Source organism: Sapajus apella, unplaced genomic scaffold, assembly GCF_009761245.1.
Source record: "Sapajus apella isolate SASKATOON/1434 unplaced genomic scaffold, GSC_monkey_1.0 scaffold79, whole genome shotgun sequence".
Lineage (NCBI taxonomy): Eukaryota > Metazoa > Chordata > Mammalia > Primates > Cebidae > Sapajus > Sapajus apella.
The window spans coordinates 3,880,633-3,908,391 of NW_022437019.1; positions in this window are offsets into that span (position 1 = coordinate 3,880,633).

Here is a 27,759-nt window from a genome sequence, read left to right on the forward strand (position 1 = left end):
ATAAGTCCTTTCAATCTATGTGGGCCTTCCCTATCCTAATGATGTTTTCCTTGAATTTCTCTTCTTGAAACCAAACTTTCAGTCCTTTTCTTAAGATTTATAAACCTGATTCTATTTCTAAGGCAGACTCATATGACCCAACACTCCACTTAGATTCTGTCAATTTTCCTCTTGCTGTTTTTCAGAAGACCATAGACTGCAGGATCTAAATTAAGGTAGTTTATTACAAAAGCATACATTTTCTCTAAAAGCTGAATTATTTTGTCTTAAATAAATGCTAAGTTCCATTTTCCTAACAAAAGTTAGAGAGAAGTAATCTTTGCCTCCTTGACATCAATATTTGCCCAGTGATTTGCTGATGACAGAGCTTGTCAGATGGTTCTAAAATTTTTAAAATCCATTACTGATCTAAAATAATTTTCTGAACTTTTTTTTCCCTTAAGCTTGTCCATAATTTTGTTGGCCTTGTTCTAAATTCTTAGGCTGGTTTCACTTACCCAAGTATACTGTGCCCAGGCACCATGGCTCCAGGCTTCTTTCAGAGCATATAGTACTGAAAGTCTGGGAAACATCTGAATATTTTCCTAGCGCTTAATTTTAAGCATACATCTCGGAGAGTTGAAAGTAGACTTTTAATACAAATTCACTACCAAGTAAAACTCAGTGGGAAAATGGTGTCTTCAATAGTTTCAAAGAAAACACTTGTAATGAAGACCCCTTTGATAGAACAGTACAACCCAATCTCTCCCTTGAATTTCTTCTTACTTAAATGCATTGCTTTCTGAAACGTTTCTATAGATGTGTCTGTATATTGTGTTAGTAAAACACTGAAGATGCAGAAGTCAAAAGAAGACCTTGAAAAAATATTTAGCGAAGGATTCCTTAATTATTACTGAATATAAATGGTGGGTTTCATATTCATAATGGAATCAGCTTATCTAAGCCTGCATCTAAAAGCTTCTGTTTAATCAAATTTACTGGATTTGATGAATTTCCTGACATTCCAGGATAATATTTATGTTTTGGTTTGTGTCAGGTATGTTAAAGTCTTTTTTTTCCCCTTAAGTTTATTCAAATAAGCAGGAAGAGACTATTTTATATTAGTAATTGGTACACGAAATGTGAGTGTGCTTGATAATTTCTGGATTGGCTGTTTCTCTTCCTGATTGAATTAGAGGTGAGCAGTCTGCTTTCTAGTACCCTGAATAAATAGCAACATAAATATCACAATGGAAGTTGAATGCATGCAGTTGATTGATTTTTACTTCAAGAGTCTACTGTCATCACAGGTTTCCACTATGAGGGTTAGAGTATGTATTGGGTTTCAAGAAAATTTCTTGCATGATTAAATTGGATATCTGGTTTTCTTTCCAATAATGCAAGTGATTACATTTTAAGAGAGGATACTGATTTTATCTTTTATTTTGCTATCAGTTAAGTAAAGATGTTTATTATGTTTTAAAACTCAGGAAGTGAGGTGAAGCTGCTGTGATTATGTGCTGAAAAAACAGTTTCATAATATTTCTTTGAGGGAATTCAGCTTCAGTGAAATTCTTATCTACCGAAATTTGGACAAAATACTGGCAAACAACTGGTCCATTCAGTTGAGGAAAAACAGTAACTTGAACATTTTAGGCAACTTTCTATGAACACAGTCCCAGTGTAGAAAACTCTTCGAGAAGGACTGGTTTTAATGTAAACAGTGTGTGTTTCCTGAATTTTCTATTCTGATTCTGCAGCCCAAACTTTATGTATCTCATGTCAGCTTCCAAGCAATATAGATCTTTGCAATGATTTCACAACTAGTTCCTCATAAGTAGCACTTGGAAATGCTAAAAAATAATATGAGCTCACAATATGTGCCGATCAGGGGGAAGAGCTAAAGTTTAATATATCCTCATTAAGAAGCTATGATCTATTTACCCACATCTGCCATTACTAGGAAAACTCAATGTTTAAAATGCAGGCTGTTGGTTTATTTCATTCTGTGCCCATAGGAAGCATTATTTCAACATGTTCAATAAATTACAACAACCCTATCTTCCTCAGATTATTATCTGTATTACTGTTAGTAATACCCTGAAAGAAAGAAAGCAAATGGGTCTATTCTTACCTCTCTCCATTTACTATTCCCATGATTAACAGCCAGAGTAACGGATGCAAAGAAAGGCCATGTCTCTGAGGATGTTGTCCACACAATAGTTAAGATAACTTAGCATTTTTCATAAAAAGACTTGTTGGGTAACAATCCCAGAAGAATCTATGGCAATATTATGAATTTTTCTTGGCATATTTTGTCCACATTACAGTCAATAATGGCTAGCTTCCTACAATATAAATTTAGGAGAAATATAGTCTGGGTTCCTCTCACACATCGAAAAAGGCTAGACAGAAAACCATTCTTTTATTATATTATCATTGGTTATTCTGCTCCTACAAGCTTCATTCCTTGAGAGTTTATAATACAGTTTTCTCTAATTCTGTTTTCTCTTATACTTTCAAATATGGAAAGGGCTATATACAGAAATCCACCTACTTAGAGGCCTGATCTCTCAAAGTGGAGAGAATTGTTTATGATACAGGCTCTTAACACAACATTGGAAGGAATGTAGCATTTACTGTGCATCATTGGTTTGTATACAAATCTATTTATGAAGATAAATAATTTCTTTTGGTCTTTTAAGACATTGACATTGAAAATTCATACATCTATTTTATAATAAGCTAATTACATATAATTAGGATTAATAATGGTAATTATTATTTAGACTGTCAATTTTGTTGAGTTTTCAATTAGTAATTGATACCTTATCTTTACATATTTATTATTAATAATAACAAAATTTGCAGTGAATTGTTATACAATTTTATCATATCTCAAGTAAATATTTTCATACCAGTTCTGACAGATCAAAGCAAAACATTATTATTAAATATTATTATTTTATACACATTGTAATATAAACTATAATTCAAGACACAATTATTTGGGAAAGGCAATCTGGCAGTTAGAGTCACAGTAAATAGGTGTGCATCCTATGTCTGCTGAAAGTCTAATTCATAAAAATATTTAGTAAAAGTATTCATATAATTTTGTAAAGATATATGAGCAAGGATATGTGTCAAAGTATTTATTGTAGAAGGGAAAATCAAGGTACATAGGAATGTTATCAATAAAGATATTGTGAAATAAATTGAGCCATCTAGACTATACAATACATGTGAAAATGTGGGAGTAAATGTGTGAAGGTACATACATATAAAAACATATGTGTAACCATATATTTTGGCTTCTTAACAGTAAGCAAATATCATACATATAAAATCAGATTACTAGTTATAAAACATTAAGTGTGAAGCATTAACATCATGATCAACTTAACCTTAAGTCCTACCAGTTTAAGTAAAAAGATTCCCAAAATGTGTGCTATTCTTGGTAAGAAGCAAGCTCACATAAGTCACCAAATATTGTGCTACTGCTATCTTCACCAGAGTCTGTCTAGATAGTGAGCTCTTGCTTTGCAAGAGTACCTTTCCTAAAAACCTGAACAGGGAAATATTCTTTGACTCTAGGAATATAAAATATGAAAGCCAATGCTATCATGCCATGAGAGCAAACAGGTTTTGGTATATAAAAAAAAACACCCTTAGTGAACTGCTTCCAGCCAAGATTCAGTAATAGATACTAGACAGACCCTCCCTCTAGACATACCCCCCAAAATAAACAATATATATGAAACATTGGTTTTTAAGACATTGGATACCAGGTAATGAGGTGAAGTGATTCCTGAAAGAAAGGTGAGCTTGACAATTGCCCTAATTTACTGCTTTGGGAAAGGCTTCAGCTGTGGCATAAAGAAAGAACCCAGGCCAATCCCAACAGAACCCGAGTTATGGAAATTGTTCTCTGAGAGTACAAAGAGATTAAGGAAGATAGAATTGGCAAATAAGGGCAGGTGAGCTGCATTGAGGGAAAACTCCATGGTCCCCCTTAAGTGTTCAACAGAGTCTGATTTGTGTGCAAATGCAAGAAAACTAGTTGTGGCCAGGAAAACCACTAAAAATATTAGAGGAAACTGTTCCCAGTGTCGACAAAGAGATGAAAAGTGCCTATTCCCACCAGGCCGACTAAAATAAAGTTCAAAATTCACAGGGAATTAGGTGGAGTATTCAGAAGAGTTTGCTTCTGTAATACAGAATAATTAGCCAAGGGACTGTTCCTGCTGTAGAACTAGGTGTTAAAGGGCTCAGATAGGTCCTGGTTTCTGTTTCCCAGTGTCTCAGTATTCTTGTATGAAGTTGATTTTCTTTTCTGTCAGGCTTTTCTGTTGTTGTGGCAAGTTGGCTGCATCTTCTCCAGATTGTTCATATTCTCACATTAGGTGGAAAGGTAAAACGCAAAACAAAAAAGCCCTGGCATACTCCGATAAGAGCTCATTGACTGTGCATGGCCAATTCCGAGTCACCTGCCTAATCCTGCAGTGAGAGATGATTTATTTTCACTGGGGGGACATGATGGAGAGGGTGGTCCTCCAGATAGAAATAGTGATACATTTATAAGAAGAGTGAATATGTGATAAGTGGGAGAACTCTATATGTATGTTTTTGCATATACATATATATGTATTTCTTTTTTTTTATTGCATTTTAGGTTTGGGGATACATGTGAAGAACATGCAAGATTGTTGCATAGGTACACATGTGGCAGTGTGATTTGCTGCCTTCCTCCCATTCACCTATATCTGGCATTTATCCCCATATTATCTCTCCCCAACTCCCTACCCCCTGCCATCCCTCCCCTATTTCCCCCCAACAGACCCCAGTGTGTAGTGCTCCCCTCCCTGTGTCCATGTGTTTTCATTGTCCAACACCCGCCTATGAGTGAGAACATGTGGTGTTTGATTTTCTGCTCTTGTGTCCATTTGCTGAGAATGATGGTTTCCAGGTTCATCCATGTCCCTAAAAAGGACACCAACTCATCGTTTTTGATGGCTGCATAATATTCCATGGTGTATATGTGCCACATTTTCCCTGTCCAGTCTATCATCGATGGGCATTTGGGTTGGTTCCAGGTCTTTGCTATTGTAAACTGTGCCGCAATTAACATTCGTGTTCATGTTTCCTTATAGTAGAATAATTTATAATCCTTTGGATATATACCCAGTAATGGAATTGCTGGGTCAAATGGAACTTCTATTTCTAGGTCCCTGAGGAATCGCCACACTGTCTTCCACAATGGTTGAACTAATTTACACTCTCACTAACTGTGTAAAAGCGTTCCTATTTCTCCACATCCCCTCCAGCATCTGTTGTCTCCAGATTTTTTAATGATCGCCATTCTAACTGGTGTGAGATGGTATCTCAATGTAGCTCTGATTTGCATTTCTCTAATGACCAGTGATGATGAGCATTTTTTCCTATGTTTGTTGGCCTCATGTATGTCTTCTTTTGTAAAGTGTCTGTTCATATCCTTTGCCCATTTTTGAATGGGCTTGTTTGTTTTTCTCTTGTAAATCTGTTTTAGTTCTTTGTAAATTCTGGATATCAGCCCTTTGTCAGATGGGTAGGTTGCAAAAATTTTTTCCCATTCTGTTGGTTGCTGATTCACTCTAATGACTGTTTCTTTTGCGGTGCAGAAGCTGTGGAGTTTGATTAGGTCCCATTGGTCTATTTTGGCTTTCGTTGCCAATGCTTTTGGTGTTTTGGTCATGAAGTCCTTGCCTACGCCTATGTCCTGAATGGTTTTGCCTAGATTTTCTTCTAGGGTTTTTATGGTGTTAGGCCTTCTGTTTAAGTCTTTAATCCATCTGGAGTTAATTTTAGCGTAAGGTGTCAGGAAGGGGTCCAGTTTCTGCTTTCTGCACTTGGCTAGCCAGTTTTCCCCAAACCATTTATTAAACACGGAATCCTTCCCCCATAGCTTCATTTTGTCAGGTTTGTCAAAGATAGGATGGTTGTAGACATGTTGTGTTGCCTCCAAGGCCTCTGTTCTGTTCCATTGGTCTACATCTCTGTTTTGGTACCAGTACCATGCTGTCTTGGTTACTGTAGCCTTGTAGCATAGTTTGAAGTCCAGTACTGTGATGCTTCTCACTTTGTTCTTTTTGCTTAGAATTGACTTGGCTATGCAGGCTCTCTTTTGCTTTCATATGAAGTTTAAGGTGGTTTTTTCCAGATCTGTGACGAAGGTCATTGGTAGCTTGATGGGGATAGCGTTGAATCTGTAAATTACTTTGGGCAGTATGGCCATTTTCACGATATTGATTCTTCTTAACCATGAACATGGAATGTTTCTTCATCTGTTTGTGTCCTCTCTCGTTTTGTTGAGCAGTGGTTTGTAGTTCTCCTTGAAGAGGTCCTTTACATTCCTTGTTACAGCTAGTACACGACTTACGACCACAATTGGTTCCGACAGACCAGTCGTAACACGATTTGGTCATAATTTGAGTACGCTGTATGCACTCGGAGACGGTAGTGCTGCTGGAAGCTAGTCCTCACTGTCGTACACCCACCTGGGCAACGTTTGTGCTGCCAGATGCGGAGCAGTCATGACTAGCGATTGTGGTCATCAAGTCAAATGGCCGTAAGCTGCATAGGTCATAAGTCGATCAATACCTGTAGTTGTATTCCTAGGTATTTTATTCTCTTTGTAGCAATTGTGAATGGCAGTTCCTTCTTGATTTGGCTCTCTTCAAGTCTGTTACTGGTGTACAGGAATGCTTGTGATTTTTGCACATTGATTTTGTATCCTGAGACTTTGCTGAAGTTGCTTATCAGTTTCAGGAGATTTTGGGCGGAGACGATGGGGTCTTCTAGATATACAATCATGTTGTCTGCAAATAGAGACAATTTGACTTCCTCCTTTCCTATTTGAATACCTTTTATTTCTTTTTCCTGTCCAATTGCTCGGGCTAGAACTTCCAATACTATATTGAATAGGGTTGTGAGAGAGGGCATCCTTGTCTAGTGCCAGATTTCAAAGGGAATCCTTCCAGTTTTTGCCCATTCAGTATGATATTGTCTGTTGGTTTGTCGTAAGTAGCTTTTATTATTTTGAGATACGTTCCATCAATACCTAGTTTATTGAGGGATTTTAGCATAAAGGGCTGTTGAATTTTGTCAAAGGCCTTCTCTGCATCAATTGAGATAATCATGTGGTTTTTGTCTTTGGTTCCGTTTATGTGGTGAATTATGTTTATAGACTTGCATATGTTGAACCAGACTTACATCCCCAGGATGAAGCCTACTTGATCATGGTGGATAAGCTTTTTGATGTGCTGTTGCAATTGGCTTGCCAGTATTTTATTTAAGATTTTTGCATTTATATTCATCATGGATATTGGCCTGAAGTTTTCGTTTCTTGTTGAGTCTCTGCCGGGTTTTGGTATTAGGATGATGTTGGTCTCATAAAATGATATGGGAAGGATTCTTTCTTTTTGGATTATTTGGAATAGTTTCAGAGGGAATGGTACCAGCTCCTCTTTGTATGTCTGGTAGAATTTGGCTGTGAATCCATCTGGACATGGGCTTTCTTTCGGTGGCAGGCTCTTAATTGCTGCCTCAACTTCAGCCCTTGTTATTGGTCTATTCAGGGTTTTGACTTCTTCTTGGTTTAGGCTTGGGAGGAGGCAAGTGTCCAGGAATTTATCCATTTCTTCCAGGTTTACTAGTTTATGGTGCATAGAGTTGTTTGTAATCTCTGATGATAGTTTGAATTTCTTTGGAATCTGTGGTGATATCCCCTTTATCCTTTTTTATTGCACCCATTTGGTTATTCTTTCTTTTCTTTTTTATTAATCTGCCTAGTGGCCTATTTTGATATTTTTGAAAAACCAGCTCCTGGATTTATTGATTTTTTTGAAGGTTTTCTTGTGTCTCTACCTCCTTCAGTTCTGCTCTGCTCTTAGTTATTTCTTGTCTTCTGCTAGGTTTTGAGTTTTGTTGATCTTGCTCCTCTAGCTCTTTAAATTTTGATGATAGGGTGTCGATTTTAGATCTCTCCTTGCTTCTCATGTGGGCACTTATTGATATATAGTTTCCTCTAGAGACTGCTTTAAATGTGTCCCAGAGATTCTGGTATGTTGTGTCTTTATTCTCGTTGGTTTCGAAGAACATCTTTATTTCTGCCTTCATTTCGTTGTTTATCCAGTCAACATTCAAGAGCCAGTTGTTCAGTTTCCATGAAGCTGTGAGGTTTTGAGTTAGTTTCTGAATTCTGAGTTCTAACTTGATTCACTGTGGTCTGAGAGAATATTTGTTATGATTTCTGTTCTTTTGCATTTGCTTAGGAGTTATTTACTTCCAATTATGTGGACAATTTTAGAGTAGGTGTGGTGTGGTGCTGAGAAGAATGTATATTCTGTCGATTTGGGGTGGAGAGTTCTGTAAATGTCTATTAGGTTTGCTTGGTACAGGTCTGAGTTCACGTCCTGGATATCCTTGTTAATTTTCTGTCTGGTTGATCTAATATTGACAATGGGGTGTTAAAGTCTCCCGCTATAATTGTGCGGGAGTCTAAGTCTCTTTGTCAGTCATTAAGAACTTGTCTTATGTATCTGGGTGCTCCTGTATTGGGTGCGTATATATTTAGGATCATTAGCTCTTCTTGTTGCATTGATCCTTTTACCATTAGGTAATGTCCTTCTTTGTCTCTTTTGATCTTTGTTGCTTTAAAGTCTGTTTTATTAGAAATGAGAATTGCAATGCTTGCTTTTTTTTTGCTCTCCATTTGCTTGGTAAATCTTCCTCCATCCCTTTATTTTGAGCCTTTGTGTATCCTTGCATGTGAGATGGGCTTCCTGGATACAGCACACTGCTGGGTTTTGGCTTTTTATCCAATTTGCCAGTCTGTGTCTTTTGATTGGGGCATTTAGTCCATTTACATTTAGGGTTAATATTGTTATGTGTGAATTTGATCCTGCCATTTTGATGCTAGGTGGCTGTTTTGCCCATTAGTTGATGCAGTTTCTTCATTGTGTTGATGCTCTTTACCATTTGATATGTTTTTGGAGTGGCTGGTACTGGTTGTTCCTTTCTAAGCTTAGTGCTTCTTTCTGGAGCTCTTGTAAAGCAGGCCTGGTGGTGATGAAATCTCTGAGTACTTGCTTGTTTGCAAAGGATTTTATTTTTCCTTCACTTATGAAGCTTAGTTTGGCTGGATATGAAACCTGGGTTGAAAGTTCTTTTCTTTAAGGATGTTGAATATTGGCCCCCACTCTCTTTTGGCTTGTAGGGTTTCTGCTGAGAGATCTGCTGTGAGTCTGATGGGCTTCCCTTTGTGGGTAACCTGACCTTTCTCTCTGGCTGCCCTTAGCATTTTCTCCTTCATTTCAACCCTGGTGAATCTGACGATTATGTGCCTTGGGGATGCTCTTCTTGAGGAATATCTTTGTGGTGTTCTCTGTATTTCCTGGACTTCAGTATTGGCCTGCCTTTCTATGTTGGGGAAGTTTTCCTGGATAATATCCTGAAGAGTATTTTCCAGCTTGGATTCATTCTCTTCATCACATTGAGATACACCTATCAAACGTGGATTATGTCTTTTCACATACTCCCACTTTTCTTGGAGGCTTTGTTCATTCCTTTTTACCCTTTTTTCTCTAATCTTGCTGTCTCATTTTGTTTCATTGAGTTGATCTTCAACCTCTGATATCCTTTCTTCTGGTTGGCCAATTTGGCTGTTAAAACTTGTGCATGCTTTGCTAAGTTCTTGTGTTTTTCAGCTCCATCAATTCACTTATATTCCTTTCTATTTTGTCCATTCTATTTAGCATTTCATCAAATCTTTTTTCAAGGTTCTTAGTTTCTTTGCATTGGGTTAGAACATTTCTTTTAGCTCACAGAAGTTTCTTATTACCCACCTTCTGAAGCCTGATTCTGTCATTTCATCACACTCATTCTCCATCCAGCCTTGTTCCCTTGCTGGTGAGGAGTTGTGATCCCTTGTAGGAGGAGAGGTGTTCTGGTTTTGGGTATTTTCATCCTTTTTGCGCTGGTTTCTTCTCGTCTTTGTGGGTTTTTTATCCACCTGTCGTCTTTGTAGTTGCTGACTTTCAGATTTGGTCTCTGCATGGACATCCAGTTTGTGGATGATGAAGTTATTTCTGTTTCTTAGTTTTCCTTCTAACAGTGTGGCCCCTCTGATGCAGGTCTGCTGAGGTCCACTCCAGGCCCTGCTTGCCTGGGGATCACCTGCCGCAGCTGCAGAACAGTAAGGGTTGCTACCAGTTTCTACTTCTGCTATCTTTGTCCCAGAAGGATACCTGCCAAATGTCAGTCTGCTCTCTCCTTTATGAGGTGGCTATTTGGATATACGGGGGTCAGGGAGCTGCTTGAGGAGATAGTCTGTCCTTTATAGGAGCTCAATTGCTGAGCTGTGAGCTCTGTTGTTCATTCAGAGCTGCTGGGCAGGTACGTTTAGGTCTGCTGCAGCAGAACTCATAAACTCCTTTTTTTTTTTTTTACCAGGTGCTGTGTCCCAGGGAGTTAGGGCTTTATTTATGAGTTTCCATTGTGCTGCTGCCTTTTTTTCAGGGCTGCCCTGCCCAGCAAGGAAGCAGCCTAGTCACTGTCTGCCTGCAGAGGCTTTGCTGAGCTGCTGTGAGCTCTGCCCAGCTGCCGTGTGTTCCTCCCTGCAGTCCTGTTTATATGGGTGTAGTTAGAACTGCCTTGGCAATGGTGGCCCACTTCTGTAATGGCGGACTCTCTCCATAATGGCAGGCTGCCTCAGCAATGGTGGACTACCTCTGTAGTGGTGGATTGCCTCTGTAATGGTGGACGCCCCTCCCCCACAGAGCTGGATCATGCAGAGTTCAGCTGCGCTTGCTGTGAAACTCTCAACCCAGAGCGTTTCCAATTGCTGTTTTGTTTTTTTTTGTGTGTCGGTGGGACCAGCCGAGCCTGATCACCTGGCTCCCTGCCTCAGAGCCTTTTTTTTTTTTTTTTTTAAGTTGAACAGTCGACTCTCTCCCAGGTGTTCCAGTTAGCTGCTGAAAAGGCGCTGGGATCTGTGTGATTTCCCCTGTGGCGACTCACTGCGCTGGCTGAAACAGTTGCACTGAGATTCGTGGCAGTTTTTTTGCCCGGGAATCTCCTGGCCTGGCTCCCTGTTTCAGTCCCCTTTTTAATCAGATGAATGGGCGACTGCCTTCCCAGGGCTCCAATTGCCAGCGAAAAGGGCACTTGGACCAGTGTATTTTGTACGGAGAACTGCCGCACTGGCCAAAACAGCTGCACTGGCGACCCATGGGGCTCCTCCGCCTGGGAGTCTCCTGGTCTGTGGGCAATAAAAATCCATCTGGAAATGTGGTGTCCACTCATACTCTGCACTTTCACTGGGAGCTGCAGTCCTGAGCTGTTCCTAATTGACCATCTTGGATCTTCTCTCATATATATGTATTTCTGTACACATACATATACACAGAAGTCAGAGACACACCAAAAAAAAAAAAAAAAAGACACAGAGAAAGACTGCCAGGTTCTAGGATCATAAATATAGAGACTTCTATGCTTTTCACCTAAAATATTGGGTCCACTTTTTGTACTATAACCTTTTTAGTAGGTCATGAATGATTTCAGAATTACCTTGGGAATTAGTTTGGAACTGTAAAGCAATGCCAGTGACCTAATTTTAACTTAGGACCTTTTGTTTTAGAAGAAAATAAGTTCCTTGAGGTATACACTATTTTGGGGACCTTCCTGAACCCTATAGTTGAAAAAAACAAGAAAAGGGAGCTAGAAAAGATATGATAAGCCAAGAATAAAAAAAAAAAAGGAAAATGAAAATGTAATATGCCAGATAAGAAGAGATGCATCATCATAGTAATTTCTTCTCCACAATCTAATTACATTTCCCAACTGTTTTTCCTGCCAATATCAATACAATGCTTTATTTGAAACTGAAAAATTATTTTGTAAACTGAACCAAAGCAATAATAGACTCTTTCTAGAAAGGAAAACTGTAGAATTAGTTTACCTAATCTCAATTGTTTCAGTTACCAGAGCCTTTTGGCTTCTTTAGCTGGCTTCCAAGAGAACTCTGATCTGAATTTCTTTTGTGTTCAGATATTTTTTGGCCTCTAACTTTTTGAAATGTATGGCCAACTTTTCCCATTTTAAAACAATGAACACTGTCAGGTCAGGCACGGTGGCTCATGCCTCTAATCCCAGCACTTTGGGAAGCCAAAACAGGTGGATCTCTTGAGGTCAGGAGTTTGAGACCAGGCTGGTCACATGGTGAAACTCCGTCTCTATTAAACATACAAAAATTAGCCAGTTGTGGTAGTAAGCACTTGTAATCCCTGCTACTTGGAGGCTGAGCAGAAGAATCTCTTGAACCTGGGAGGCGGAGGCTGCAGTGTGCTGAGATTGTGCCACTGCACTCCAGCCTGGGCCACAGAGTGAGACCCCATCTCAAAAAAATAAATAAATAAAAACTATACATTGTCAGTTATATTTAGCTAGCTCAAACTACCAACTGTGTCCAGTGAGCAAGTTAGAGTCTGAAGTTGGAAAACAGGCAAAATATAAAAATAATGGCATTCAAAATAGACAAATGGGATCTAATTAAACTCCAGAGCTTCCGTACAGCAAAAGAAACAATCATTAGAGTGAACTGGCAACCAACAGAATGGGAAAAAATTTTTGCAATCTACCCATCTGTCAAAGGACTAATATCCAGAATCTACAAACTAAAACAAATTTACAAGAAACAAACAAATCCATTCAAAAGTGGACCAAGGACATGAACAGACACTTTTCAAAAGAAGACATATACGAGGCCAACAAACATAGGAAAAAATACTCATCATCACTGGTCATTAGAGAAATGCCAAAACTACATTGAGATACCATCTCATGCCAGTTAGAATGGTGAGCATTAAAAAATCTGGAGACAACAGATACTAGAGAGAATGTGAAGAAATAGGAACACTTTTACACTGTTGGTGGGAGTAAATTAGTTCAGCCTTTGTGGAAGACAGTGTGGTAATTCCTCAAGGACCTAGAAACAGAAATTCTATTTGACCCAGCAATCCCATTACTGGGTATATATCCATAGGATTATAAATCATTCTATTATGAAGACACATGCATGTGTATGTTCATTGCGGCACTGTTTATGATAGCAAGGACCTGGAACCAACCCAAATGCCCATCGGTGATAGACTGGACAGGGAAAATGTGGCACATATATACCATGGAATACTATGCAGCCATAAAAAACAATGAGTTTGTATCCTTTGCAGGGACATGGATGAATCTGGAAACCATCATTCTCAGCAAACTGACACAAGAACAGAAAATCAAACACTGCATGTTCTCACTCATAGGAGGGTGTTGAACAGTGAGAACACATAGTCATGGGGAGGGGAGCATCACACACTAGGGTCTGTTGTTGGGGAGTAGGGAAGGGACAGTGGGGGGTAGAGAAGTTGGGAGGGATAACATGGGGAGAAATGCCAGATATACATGACTGGGGGATAGAGGCAGCAAACCACATTGCCATATATGTACCTATGCAATATTCCTGCATGTTCTGCACATGTACCTCAGAACCTGAAGTGCGATTATATATATATATATATACACATAAAAATTAAAAAAATTAAAAAATGGCATTCATTTAAAATAAATTATATATGTTTATCAATGTTCCAATTTCAAATTGTGTAAATTGTTAATAGTGTATCACTGATATTGGTTCAAATAGACAGAGACTTTTGAGGATCTCATCAAATTTTGGAATGCTATTAAGTAATCCATGTCAATTTTATCCCAGATATATTTGGTCTTATCTGGAAACTTTAGGAGTGAATAAGACCTAGAATCCTGGCCTTAGGGACTTCGGCCTGTTGATGAGGCAAATGAGAAACCAAACAGTATAATAGCGGGCACAATAGAAGTATACATAGTGCATTGCAGGGCTACACATTAGGACCACTATATTCTGATAGGGTTCAGGAGCTTTGTGAGAGCAGCACCCCTTAATGTGAATGAAGAAGAAAATTAGAAATCACATGACTGACAGGAGAAAAAGGTATTTCTCTCAAAGAGAACTGCATGTGCAAAGACCTGGAAAGATAAGTAAATACAGTTCATTCAGTGAAACAGAGGTTGCTCCTTATATCTGGGGTTTGTGGTTCCTAATATCTTAGAAGAGATTTGAATGGCAAGTAGTGGACAAATTACAAAGACTTTGAGTATCCTGTTGGATTTTCTCAAGATGGAAACGAGAAGCTAGAAGGAAATGAATAAAGAAAATAACAATGCTGTTGATCATTTACTATGCATCATGCATTGTTATGTTTAATCCTTACAACTTTATTATGAGTAAAACTGAGGCACAGGAGTTCAATAATACTTCCTCATAAGCCAACCTGAGAAAATAATAACCCTCTGTCAGTAAGTACTGTGATCAATACTTAGACCCATTCTGTGACTCTAGGAGATTGAAACCATATTGTTCCAATATACTACAAGGGAATGATTTTATTTTAGGTAGAAATATAATTCTTGTAGATTTGTGAGGGATAAACTGAGAACAAAAGACTGGAGACAAGAATATAGTAAGATAGAGACTAGAGATAATCAGAAATTAAATGGAGGGACCTGATTGCAGTGTGCATAGAAGAGAATAAATGAATTCCATAAATATAGAAGTGAGAAAAATTGGTAGGAAATTTTGTGGGAGGAAAGATTCTATGATGACTTCCAGCGTTATAGTGTCAGCAACCAGGAGGGAATGTCAATAGGAAATAGGCATTCTATTTACTAATTCAGAAAATATAGAAAGAGAAACAATGTTTGAGGGAGAAAGTTTGTAAGTTCGATGTTTAAAATAGTGAACTGAAATTGTCTGGATATCTAGGAGATTAGGCTAGCAACATATTTTTAATGAATGTTTCAGTGTCTGTCTAAGTGATGACTCATCATACTGAAGAATGAGTGAGAATCTTTCTTTGAACTGTTCACTTTCCAATTCAAGTTGTAACCAAAATCAATCTGTTAGGACCCCACCTAAGTCCTCGTGCCTGTACTTTTCTCAACTTGGCTTATCACAGAAAGATAGATTTTCTCTCATTTCTGTTCTTGAAGGAAGCATGAATCATGCTCGGTAGGGAAAACGCAGCATTAGGAGTCTTAAAAAGTTGGGTTCCTCATCCCTCCCATGTCTGCATTCCAGTGACCTATTCTCCCTTGAAGTATATTTAACATTAGGAGAAGGTTCTTCCTCTCAGTTCTTTTAGTTTGAAACTCCATCTTATTAATTTAAAGACTCTTTTATGGAATATTTACTATTTTTCAAAAACTAGATAGCAGCAATCCCCACTTTTATAATTTTAGTGCCTCCTTAAGAGAAAAGTACTTTCATTATTTCCTCAACATTAAACAAAATAATTGCCTTTAGGTTAATTTACGTTCAGCCTTGACAAATCTGTTAGGTGTATTGGCAACTCCAGATGACAGTTGTTTTCACTGCGACAAAATTTGTCCTCATGTAGTTCACTTTCAGTGTACCTCTAAAACACAAATATGATCCACTTTTTCTTTGAAATGTCGTAATCTTGCATGGCGCCACATTGCTAATAAATAAAGTTTAATAGCAATTAAACTTTGGGTAGTTCCAGCTACCCTTTCATCTACATGTTGTTCCCTCAGATATATCATATTATTTCTCATGTTTTGGTCTTTGCTTAAGTTACTACCTCTGCTGGAATTTCCTGCTCAGGCATCACACAAACATTTGTCCCGCTGGCATTTCATACTTAGCTAACAAAGTCCAATTTAAATGTTAATTGACAGTCTCTCTACAGTCTTCCTTGGTCCCCTTTAGCAGAATTAATTGCTTCGTACTCCAACGTCAGGTTGTATATATATCTAATATACTTTGTCTCATACTGTATTACAACTCAGGGTTTCCTAAACTGCTATTCTCAGAGTGTCTTGGAATTCTTTCTGAAAATGTTTTGAGTTGTTGTTTTCATTTCAATAATAAATTAAAACAACTATCAGCATATTCTAAAATCATCTGGTTGAGCATTTATAAGTTAGTACTATGGCAAAATTTAAATGTTGGTTTGCATTTGCATTTTTAATTGTGTTGGGGATGTCATACTATTTTTATTGCGGTGTGTTAATGAGAAAAGAACATGGAACAGATTTAATACAGAAATGATACATTTCCCCCAAGTGAAGGTCTATGAACATCTATGTATTGCTGTATAAAGAAATATGCTTGTAATTCAAGGAAGGAAAAGTAACAGGAGAATAGTAATTTTCTTCATTAGTAATTTTTTACTTCAAGACTTCACATCATTTTAAAAAAGCAAACATAATAGGAAATAGTGATATTTCTAATTTTTGTTTATGATTGTCCAAAAGTTAAAATAATATTTGTTTATGGAAATTTTGCTTACATATGTGTTAGAGTAACCATACAACAAAATGAATTTATGTCATACATTTTAATCATTTTTCTTTTTAATTTTAAATTGGTTTTAAAAGGCTTGGGTTTGAGAAATAATATTACAGTTTTTTATGGTTTTACTTTCTATTATATTAGAAAATGTTATATAAACAAGAGAAGAAAACCCATTGTATTTATCCAAGTGTTCTTGTATAAAGCACAATCCAAGGAATATAGGACCCAATAATTTATTAAAATATGATTTTTTTCAAATTATAGTAAAAGCACATAACATATAATTTTCTGTCTTACCCATTTTTAAGTATATTATTTAGTAGTGTTAAGAATATTCACATTGTCTTCAAACAGGTCTTCATACTTTTTTATCTTGCAAAATGGAAACTCTATTAAACAACAACTCCCCACTTCCCTCTTTTTCCAGCCCCTCAAAACCATCATTCTACTTTCTGATTTTATAAATTTGATGATTTTAGATTCTTCTTATAAGACAAATCACGTAGCATTTGTCTTTTTGTGCTTGGCTTGTTTCACTTAGCATACTGTTCTTGATATTCATCCATGTTATAGTGTGCACCAGGGTTCCTTTCTTTTTGAAAGTTAAATAATATTCCACTGTATGTATATACCACATTTTGTTTATCTACTTATCTGTCAATAGATACTTAGATTGTTTCCACCTTCTGGCTATTGTGCATAATGCTGCTATTACCGTGAGTGTGTGAATATCTCTTTAAGATCCTGCTTTCAATTCTTAATACACACATTTTATGCTAAGAGTTAAGTAGAGAACATTGCCATTTGCTGCAGATTAAGAGGACTGCTTTTAGTCTTTCTTAGAGATCCTAGGTGCTCTTATTTTTAGAGGCAATACCTGACATCATATTGAAGGTATTAACAAGCATCCATGTTTGACATTAAAATGATCTTTAATTGGTGAATAATTATTGTTTATAATGTTGTTTTTAAACTTATTTGGCTATGTGTCACTAACTTAATTTATGAGTGGCTGTGATTCTATAGTCATTGCACATTCTCAGGAATTTTTATAGAAGAAGGCTACCTAACCTGTAAATTGTTTTTAAATGTTATGAAATTTTGATGGTACTAAACATAACAATTAATGGAGCATGTATGCTGTGTTATGGACATTATATTAAATATCGTCTTCAGTTCCCTACCCCATATTTTGAGATAATACAGTTTTTCCATGTCTCAAGCATTCCTTAAGTTACTGCATAAGATCATAGGCCCTAGGTATCCAAACTATGATACTTAATGAATAATACATGGCTCAGGACTAAATATTCCACCTCTAAAACCATGTAAAAAAAGTCTCTAGGTTTTAATATGAAACATGAGAAAATAAATGGACTTAGAAATGGCCCTCTTTGAATGTTTTGTGTGTAATGTATTACATTGAGTAGTATATATTTTTTTGACGTTAAAATATATGTTGGGGTCAAGCAAGTGACCAGAGGAACTATCCATTTTAATAAGTGGAAACCATTATCAAGTGAGAATTGGAATGTAGAAAAGAAGAAAGAGGTGGGTGACTCTATGGGGGGCAAAAGTGTCAAGAAATCCATTATGGAGTAGTTTACAGCAACTTGATGCCAATTTCCACAAAGATCCCTCTTGCCCTTCCTTTATCTGCTCTCCAAACCCCGAATCTCATGACTGCTTCTTCAGTGACAAAGGAGAAAGTCTTTATCTCAAAACAAAAGAAAAATGGAAATAATTGCTCTCTGGGATTTCAATTAAACATATGTCTTCAGAAGGCATTTAACTTTTGAAACACCCTGAGTCATGTAATACTTGTTCAAAGTGTCATAAAAACATAACCTGGTTTTCACATTCTGCAAGAATGGTTGTCCAGTAATTAGTGCTGTAACTGCTACTTGCAACTGTTCTAAATAGATAACTATGAGGCTTGTGTATGAACTACACCGACTTTCAATGGGAATCCTTTAAAAACATACAGCAAGCAATCACACCAAAATATTAATTTGCACTCAAACACTTGATACCACAAGACACTCCAATTATCTCTCACTGTTTAAGCCAGAAGACTTTTCCAGGATTTAAACTAGTCTCTGAAGAGATTTAATTCAATATTACTTACCCCAAAGCAGCCAGCATGCTCTTTTTGACCTTCAGGTCAATGAGAGTGACCCAAATGAGACCCAATCAAATCTGAATATGTACATCCCTAAAGAACTATTCGCAAGGTTAATTGTATCTTGGTTCTATTTGCTGAATAAGGAATCAGTTAAAGAGAATAGCAAAAGAAGTCATAAATGGCTACATGAACTATATAGGCATGAGCCATATAGCTTTCCTTTCTTCTGTTCTTCCTAGATCTCTACACAGAAGGAAATAAACTGATGGAAGAGACATTCTTATGCTTTCTGTCATCACTGTCATCAACATGTATTTTATTCTTGCATCTTATTGTTTCATTTGTCAATTTACAGAGGCAAAAATGTATAACTAAAACTAGTTATTGGTCATAATGGCAAAATTCCTTGGACTTGAATGCTGTCATGGTGTGTGAATTCATTGAATTGCAGGGAAATACAGTACTAATATGTTTAGTTGAAACAACATGGTGTGGAAGTGGGAAGAGAAGTTTACAGCAAAAGTACTGCCATATACTAACTTTCAAGGTTTATGTGTGGGCATTGAAAAAAATCATATCAAAATAGTACAATTTATAATGGAAGCTAATAGAGGAAAAAGCACTTTCTATAGGTAATTCAAAAAAGGCCAGAGTACCTAAATACTTAACATTATATTTACAGAATATAGTAATACGAAAGAAAGGGAAAATCATTTTTTACAAACCTTAAAATAATGACAACCACCATTTGAAGGCTCACTTACTATTGCCAAACATTGTGCTAAGAGTTTTATAAGCATCTTTTCATTCCTCCTCATAATCCATGAGGAAACTGAGGCTGAGAGAATATAAATTCTTCATCCAGGGTCACAAAGGAAAATGAAGGAGCTCCAATTTGAGATATTTAGCTAATTTTTATATTTAATGGCAGCCTCTATCCATCTATTATAAGACATACAGTTATAAAATAATCAAATGAGAATGAAAGCTTATGATAAAGTGATAACTGGTACAGAAAAGAAAGATTCTTGAGGCCCCCATTGAGACTGAGTGTTGAGACTTTAGAATCAGAGGCAGCAATGAGCCAGAGCCAGTGATTAAGGCCTTAGTCAACTGAAGGCCTTTACATGCTGGTGACTGGGGCCAAGTTTCCCTAGGCAGTTAATAATGTGTTGATTACCCAGAAGTACCAGTATTAGCACTTCCTTGGCTTACTTTGGACAAAGCAAACGTGACATTTCACCAAGTTGTCTGGGCAGAGATGAGGTTGGAGACTTTGGGCGTAAATCTCTGTTTCCTGCATATGGCTACAATAATGAAGAGGAAGTCTGACTTTCTTCTTTGAAATGTACCAATAGTGGCATTTTAGGGTCAAAAACTGTGTTCGCTCATTCTATCATAAGGGTTCCCTTTACCTATGTATTGATCCATTCATCCATCTATCCATTCATCCATCCATCCATCCGTCCATCTGTCCATCCATCCAACCATCCATTATGAAGCTGAGCTCTATGAGGCCCTTAGCTTGAATGTGGTTTGTGTGTATACGTTGGCAGAATTCTAATATACCTAAACTTGCTCACTTTAAACCTCATTCTGAAATCTTCTAATTTTAAACTTCATTAATAATTCTCCCTAATACTTTGCTTTTGCTTAGGTTAGATATCTATCTCCTTTTGAATCCATAACTGCTGTGTTTAATCCAATCTTAGGAAGACTGGAGTTTTTTATCCGTTTCTTTCAATAATAGGTCCTCCCCTCCTCCCTACTCAACCCCTTCACTTTCTCTACCTAAATCTCTTCGTGTTTGAAATAAATAAAGCCAGAAAATCTGTTGTTCTATTCTATGGTAGCTCCAAAATAGTTCATTTCACAGTAGTTCTATTGCGTTCCCCATGCAGCAGCTTCTACTCTCAAGGGTGCTAAGCCTGGACTTGAACTACCAGGATCAACTTTTGAATCAGAATTAGCCATCAAAGCAAGATAATCATTTACTAGGCCTCATGAAGGAGTCTAGCCTTCAGAATAATTCTTCCCTTGAAGAAGCATGACTAATGCATTGAAGGAGCAAAACAAAGAGGCACGGAGCATGTTAGACTTGTTAAATAGTAGTGGTGGTATTTAACTGCTTGTTAAATAGTAGGCAAGACAAAAAGATGCAGGAGGGAGACTGAAGCAGGAACACACGTGCTCATCATTATGATACAGACTCTTGAACTTTGAATAACTACCTAAAACTCCAACACTTCCTCTATGTCTTTACATGTCTCTTTTGGCGTTTTGCTTCCTTAAGTCTTCTAGGAAGGATCAAATGAGTTCTGCAAGAGAAACTGTGGCTTCACGTGATGGCTCACACCTGTAATTCCAGCAATTTGGGAGGCCAAGACAGGCAGATCAACTGAGGTCAGGAGTTCGAGACCAGCCTGTCCAACATGGTGAAATCCCATTTCTACTAAAAATACAAAAATTAGCCAGGCATGGCGGTGTGTGTCTGTAGTCTCAGCTACTCAGGAGGTTGAGGGACAAAAATTGCTTGAACCCAGGAGGTGGAGGTTGCGGTAAGCTGAGATTGCACCACTACACTCTGGCCCGGGCAACAGAGTGAGACTCCATCTCAAAAAAAAAAAAAAAGAAAGAAAAAAAGAAAAGCGAGATCGTTATGCTATTTCAGATGACTCAAGGTAAAAATGTAGGTTCCATTTATTGAAAGATTTAGTCCAGTAAAGACTCCTCAATCGTGTCATATGCCCATATCATGTGTGTATTTGTGCCTCTTTAGATTGCATGTTGCTGAGGCAGGCAAGAGTGAGAGGATGCCTCGAGTTTTTAGCAGCAAAGAAATTTCCAAATGTGTTTGCTCCCGCTGGTATAGATACCCTTATCATCACAGAGTTGTTTTTATTAAGTACCGATTGTACATGACTGTTTGGGGCCAAGCAAAAAGCCCATGACCTATACCTTGTTGAGCTTGATTACTAGGCTTTTCAAGAAGGTCGCTCATTTGTTGTCCCTTTTATGAAATATGTGCTCCCAAGAAGTATTTAGTGTCAAGCAGCTGTTATTAATTGACTCTCTGAAGGATTTCCCTGGAAGCTGGCCACCTGCTGAGGTGACTGAATTTCCCAAAGGGAACTAAGCTAAGCCTGAGCCTGGCTTCCACGTTTCTTATTGTGTCCTTAAGCATGCCTGAATTCAAATGAGTCCTGTGCAGCTGGGCAGATCATGCAGAGCTGCTTCATTTCATATGTAATGGAGCAGTTACAGAGTACACTCCACAGCCTCATTCTTTTTTTTTTTAATTGCATTTTAGGTTTTGGGGTACATGTGAAGAACATGCAAGATTGTTGCATAGGTACACATGGCAGTGTGATTTGCTGCCTTCTTCCCCCTCTCTTATATCTGGCATTTCTCCCCGTGCTATCTCTCCCCAACTCCCAACACCCCCACTGTCCCTCCTCAACAGACCCCAGTGTGTGGTGCTCCCTCCCTGTGTCCATGTGTTCTCATTGTTCAATACCCACCTATGAGTGAGAACATGCGGTGTTTGATTTTCTGTTCTTGTGCCAGTTTGCTGAGAATGATGGTTTCCAGGTTCATCCGTGTCCCTACAAAGGACATGAACCCATCATTTTTTATGGCTGCATAGTATTCCATTGCGTATATGTGCCACATTTTCCCTGTCCAGTCTATCATCGATGGGCATTTGGGTTGTTTCCAGGTCTTTGCTATTGTAAACAGTGCGGCAATGAACATTCGTGTGCACGTGTCCTTATAGTAGAACGATTTATAATCCTTTGGATATATACCCAGTAATGGGATTGCTGGGTCAAATGGAATTTCTATTTCTAAGTCCTTGAGGAATCACCACACTGTCTTCCACAATGGTTGAACTAATTTACACTCCCACCAACAGTGTAAAAGTGTTCCTATTTCTCCACACCCACAGCCTCATTCTTAACCCCATGAAGCACTCTTCCAACTCTTGCCAGGCTTGCCAAGGGAAGTGTTTCTGACTATTAATAAATTTTTCTTCCACTGAGTGGCCCTAGACCAAGGAAAGAACTTTGATTTCGCATTTTGTTAGTTTTTGACGTGGAATCTGGCTCTGTTGTCCAGGCTGGAGTGCAATGGTGCTATCTCAGCTCATTGCAACCTCCACCTCCCAAGTTCAAGCAATTCTCTTGTGTCAGCATCCCAAGCAGCTGGGATTATAGGTACCCACCAACATGCCTGGCTAATTTTTAGTATTTTTTAGTAGAGATGGGGTTGCACCATGTTGGCCAGGCTGGACTTGACCTCCTGGCCTCAAGTGATCTGCCCGCCTCAACATCCCAAAGTGTTGAGATTACAGGTAGCAGCCACCACACCCAGCCAATTTGACTCCTAAGTGCAATAAAATAATTAGAATTTTTTTTCCAGAGGAGCAATATAATTTGACTTTCATTTTAACAGAATTGTTAAAATTTGGGGGCAGGGAGTTTTTCTCCATTTCTCCTACTAAAATTCCAATTTAAAGTATCATTATTTAATGCTTGGACCACTCACTGCTTCTACTTATTCCACTTCCATAGCCATATTGATTTCCCCGCCCCCAGCATTTTATTAAGAAAATTTGCAAACATACAGAAAAGTTCAAAGAACTGTAGAGTAAAAACCTATATACCTACCACCTAGATTCTACAATGAATATTCATATTGGTTTGCATATTCATAAGTCAGATCAATCACACTATTCCCCCAAAGAACACCTTCTTATTAACTCTGAATAATATCCCGATTCTTTGCCATAGTCCAGCAGGCTCATTCCGATTTGATTTCCAGCTACTGCATTATCTCATTTCTTCCCCCTCCTCCCCTCAGTTACTGGTTTCTAGCCACACTACCATTTTTATCTTTTCAAATACATCAAGCTTTTCCCTGTCTCAGGGCCTTTATTCTCTCTCTTCTACTAGATCTTTCCTTGATTATCTCCTTCTCCTCATTCTGGTCTCAGTCTAAACGCATCTCCTCAGAAACCCTTCCCTTGCCTTCACCTTTGAAATAAATCTTCTGCACCCTGTCCCTCTCTACCATGTACCATATTTGATTGCATCCATAGCTCCTACCACTCTGAAACTGTCTTACATATTTGTCTTGCGTTAATATCCTTTTATCTTACTTTATGAAAATGTTGGTTCCATGAGGGCAAGGCCCTTGTCTGTTTTAATCATATCCAGACTCCAGTGACTTGAGCAGGACCCAATTCACAGAAAAAGTTGAATACGTATTTGTTGAGTGATTTATAAATATCATGAAAAGCAGTTCTTTTGTACACTTAAGTAAAATCTACTATGTTGGGAGAAGCACACAGAATACCAACAGAAAATCTCTAAGAGCTGCAACACATTGCCACCCTTGTAATTGTCTTCAGCAGTTCATAGGGGTGCTTCCAAAAAAGGAGTAAATGGGGCATCAGTTAACACAGATGACTCGTTGTAAATGGGACACCCTGACCACTGTAGATATAGTCACAATGGATCTACGTCTAGAACACCTATCAGCAGTGCAAAAGGAAGAGCTACACACACATCAGAAAGCACTTGACTTTTCTTTATTGAATGACCTAAAAAACGATGGAATATACAAGGATGCTGAGTTGGTAGCATTGCATTTTCTGTAAAATATTTCTAACGTATTGCAACCATTTCGAATATATTCTTTTTGGTTCAATATGACAGTTTTTCCAGATAGTTTGGAGGGTATTATTTTCTTCTTCATAACCTTCCTAGCACCATGGAAAGCTTCAGGATAAAAAGAGAACTGTGGTGATTTTCCTACTAATTAGTTGCTCTTATTAAAAAGAGCAAGATAATTGATTTTAGGATGCACTACCCCTTATTAAGACCTAATTAAGCTGTATATCAAAGACTAATTAAATGGCATTATTCCATCTCACTGATGAGTCTTGATGTTTGGTGAATAGATTTGGGTGGTAGATGAATACTCTTGGAATAGATTTCACAGCCAGACAGATAAATATAGACTAAGAAGCTGAGTAAAGGGAATTTTCGATTATCTAAACCTAACACACTTATTGGTATTTCTTCAGCCTGACAGTTTGAAATGCACAAAATGAAACCTTTAAATACAAACTCAGCACTGTGGTAGGACAGGAAACAATGAAAGAGTATCTTTGGAAAACTGAAAATTTAAATACACCATTAATCCTTCTAGTGAAATGGTGGACCGGAGAATCAAAGACATTTTTCTTTCTTTCTTTTTTGACTTCTTTTGATGAGTAAGCTGCTCAGCCTTGATGAATCTCAGTTAAGAGCTCACTTATACTAGTAATGGCTATCTGAAAACCTGAGATATCTGAATCATTTTTAAGGTTGCCAATCACCATCCTTGCTAAATTGTTCTATGGAATGCAATTGTCAGGGAGTGAGAGGAAAGGGGGTGGAATGGCAAGAGAATATTATCATAGTAAGGAATTGGAATATACTATGAGCCCAGCGATTGATGGAAGTGGAGCCTGGCCAAATAGAAACTGCCCTTTAAACATATTTGGAGAGTAAGAGCTATTAATAAGATGAATGTTTTTCAGGATTTTATTCTACACTAGAAACGAGTATTTTCAACAGCAAATCAATCTCTGATAAATCAATATTTTATTTGACCAAGATCATATACTAACCTTTCAAATGTTATGTAAATCCATTCATTGTTTTAATCCTAGGAAGCTAACCACGTACTGCCAAGGCTATGTCTTAAGGCAGTGTCATTGTGACAATAGAAACTCATCATCCCATTTAATCTATGAGGTCACAACCTCCTTGGATTATGGTGCGTAGTCTTTCAAATTCTTTGGTCCTTCACAATGCAAAAGCTTTTGAATAAATCACAAGATATTTGCAGAAAGTAATGATTTCACTATACAGCTTGGCTATATTTGATTGTCTTTAATAGTTACCTTCGCTGGCAGTATAATAATTTGCAAACAATAACATCAGTCATATGTCACTTCTGCACTCATTACTGACCAACGTATAACCCCCAGAACCAATAACCCGTACTACTGAACATCTAAATTAAATGTCACTCTGTCCTAAGTGCAGGTTTTTCATTTGAAACTGAACTTTTGTCAACTATAACATGTATTTTGAATTATCTGAAGGACATCTGCCCTTGAACTCTTTTTGCATTAATACACACAGAAGTGGAAATAGCTGCAACGTCACTAAGAAAAGCTGTGCAAATAGAGAACTGAAATCTCTATTACAGAAAAATGAGTAAACAATTTATTGTTAGCTATCTTTACAGAACTCATGGACAGGAGATAAGGGGTTTGACTCAAGTATTTCAAGGTTGTCATCCTAGGTACTTTGTTAAATTTAGTAGAATTTATAATATGTAGAATCCCTTCTAGATGAAGCTTCTATTTCCTTTTTCATTTCATATAAAATTGTGGATTTTAACATAATTTTGGATAATTATACACTGCATATGATTGCTGAAAAACAATGAATTAGTAACAACTATAATTCTATTTTTTTGTTTGTTTTGCATTCCATGCTTGTTTTCACTAATAGAGGTGGAACATGAAGGAAGAGTGAGGATAGAGGGTTTAATTAATCTCTTGGGCCTTGTGTCTCAATGGAAACAAATCTTTCATGAGCCCAAATTATGAATCTGTAAACCTAATCAACAGCATTAATAAAATAGAGAGTGAGGCCAATTTATTAAGTTCTCTGAGATCCTTAAAAGAAAAATACTATTGATATCATGGGAGAAATATCAAAGAGCATGGAAGACAATGGCTTTGATAGAAAATTTAAGGCGATAAGGAAAGAAAGGGCACTGTATGACAATTGTGGACAGCCAGTCCTCTGACAATTGGTTCACAACCATTAAACTGAACATAACCTTATCTAACTGCCCAGGAAATTATTGTTGAGAATTAACCTTGAATCTGAGCTCATTTGGAAATAGAAAGTCTCCAAGTACAAAGGGAAAACATTTATTTGTACTCATTACCTCAATGTTAAAGACACAGCAGTCCTTTTCCATAGATGATATTGAGCATATCAGAAGACAAGACAGAAGGTATTACGTGTTCAACCTAAACTTTGAAGTACAATGGTATTTCCTGCATTAAGAATGGGTAGTGCATGATAGGAAAATTAGCCGATATATGTCTTAGTTTAGGAAAACAGGAAAATTGGCATTTATTTATAAGCATTTTGGGAATTCTGCATGTCCAAATAATAATCAAAATATAATGTGTATGATTGCCTCATTGCCACTGGCTTCTGCTTGGTGGCAGAGACAGATAACAACAGAATTTGTGCTTGATTTAGGGGTTTTCACAGTTTGTTCCAAACCAATCCCATCTCAGAAAATGCAATGACTTGTAAGTCTTATCGATAGTAACTTGAGTGGGTGATAGTCCCCATCTCTGAAACTTGAAGTGACTCCTCTGAAGTGGGTAATAAAACTATGAAAAATTAAAAAAAATAGAAAATCACTTTAATTTCTTTTAATGCTGAATAGTGTAAATATATTTCTTTAAATTGTGTGAGAAGCGTATTCTAGACACTGACTCCTTTATAAATTCTTCTTCTTTAATCTTTTTCCTTTCTTTCCTTATTAATTACTTATCTGATTTCTCCCTATTGTTGAACCATGAGTTTTCATTTTGGAAAACTGGAAAGGAAATGTGGTCCTTTAGCAGGCATGGTAAATACTGCAGTCTCATCAAAATATGAACTCTGGCCTTTTTTTCTTCTTCAAAATTTCTGAGTACTTTCTTCCTAGTTTCTGCTGGTATTAATCTGGTAGTTTATTTAGACACACATAGTATCTTCCATAGTGACTTCTGATCTCAAGAAATTAAAGGGTCTTTGTTGCTTAATGGAAGCCTTGCATATAATATGTGTTTAATGATCATCAATTGATCGAATTAATGAATCCAAAAATTATAATAGCCAGTAATGAATATTAGGAAATAAATTTCTAAAGCTACTTAGCATTGTCTATGGTTGAAATATGCACTTCCTTTCCTTTGAGAATATGAGATGCTTTGTAATGTATTCTTGAAAATCACTGGTGATTTTCAAATGATTTTTTTTTTTTTGAGACAGAGTCTCACTCTATCCCCAGAGTGGAGGGCAGTGGTGCGATCCTGGCTCACTGCAACTTCCGTTTTCCAGTTTCAAGTGATTCTCCTGCCTCA